This window comes from Melampsora larici-populina (assembly GCF_000204055.1).
Source record: "Melampsora larici-populina 98AG31 unplaced genomic scaffold MELLAscaffold_74, whole genome shotgun sequence".
NCBI lineage: Eukaryota > Fungi > Basidiomycota > Pucciniomycetes > Pucciniales > Melampsoraceae > Melampsora > Melampsora laricis-populina.
In genome coordinates, this window is record NW_006768838.1 from 419,685 (window position 1) to 421,154 (window position 1,470).

Here is a 1,470-nt window from a genome sequence, read left to right on the forward strand (position 1 = left end):
TGATGACAGATGCGCGCACCCAGCGCATCAGCGCACTCCAGTGTGTCACTCAACCTGCACACTTCTGGCTCGCGCCCAGTACCACAAATGGATTTGCACGAACACAGGAAAAAAATATTCAACATGGAAACAAAGAGGAAACAAAGACATGTTGATATGCCCACCACGATTGCCAAAGGACCATCGGGACAAATTGGAAGCCTGGTTTATGAAATTGTAGCTATGAATGAGAAAGGGCTTCTTGAAGATACAAAATGCAAATTAAATGGAGGAATGGAAGCTCAGGTCGTATGATCCAAACATCTCTCGACCAACTCCCAAGATTCTCCGATATCGAGTGTGTCTTCACGTTTGAGTCAATAAAATTCTTTCCACTACCACAAATCTAGTGAATAAAAGACAGATGGGCTCAAAGCTAGAAAAGAACAGACTGAATCCTTCGCCGTGAAAACTGCCTTTTCTTTTTCTTCTTCCTCAATTGGTCCATCATTAGACCCAGTCTCAGATATTTCGGAGACAGGAGATCTCAGAGATTTTTCTACCCATCTAAATTCAGAGAATCTATGCCATGGCTTTTGAGGAAGGATATAATGAATATTTTGATATCATTCAAGTAGGCTTGACTGAAGACAAAAATCAGCCATAACACCCTACACTATCATCATAGATCATCATTCTCAAATATTGGTCCGGCTGACATTTTTTGATTACAGTATTGCAGTGCAAGTTTCAATTAGTGGAAAGAATCAAAGAATGATGGAGTCAGTCAAGTATCGAATAATTTCGAGTTTTAGATACGAAAATAAATCAATGAGTTTTTGTTTAGCTTGATCATCATTATAGGCATATTCACAAACCCCTTGTATTTGTTTGGCTACCTGAATGTGTAGTAACCACGCGTGGAAAACAGCATGAATTGAAGCTCAGTGGATCGTCTCGCTTTCAAGGCGCATATAGATATCAGGGGGCACATCACGTGACAATTGAGACAAAGACGCGTGGTTGTGTTATGCGCTTATGGTTTTTCTTTTTGCTTACATCATTAAACTAGAATGACGTCATGATTTGAGTTCTTATAAAGGGTCATCACTTTCATACAATTGTAAATCCCTTTTTCTTCATCGAACTCAAATCTTTTTCTCTTAAACAATCTTCATTTATCAGATTGTTTAATCTCATTCGATCAGTGTGTTAGCTTTTATAACAAAGCTAATAACCTGTCATTCACAGGTATCTCATTCAATTGGTTATGAGCCCAGCTCAACTAGCTGTATAATCACATCGCACCACACAAACTCAAAATTTGTTTTTTTGGCTATCGCACACGATCGATCGATTCATGTTCTTTCAACTCACTCACACATCGTCACTCTTAACTCTATTCTTCATTTTCACTGTTTCTTTCATCATCATGTCATCTTCCAAAACTCGACTTCAAATTGTGAAACTTGATGATGATAATTACCCTGA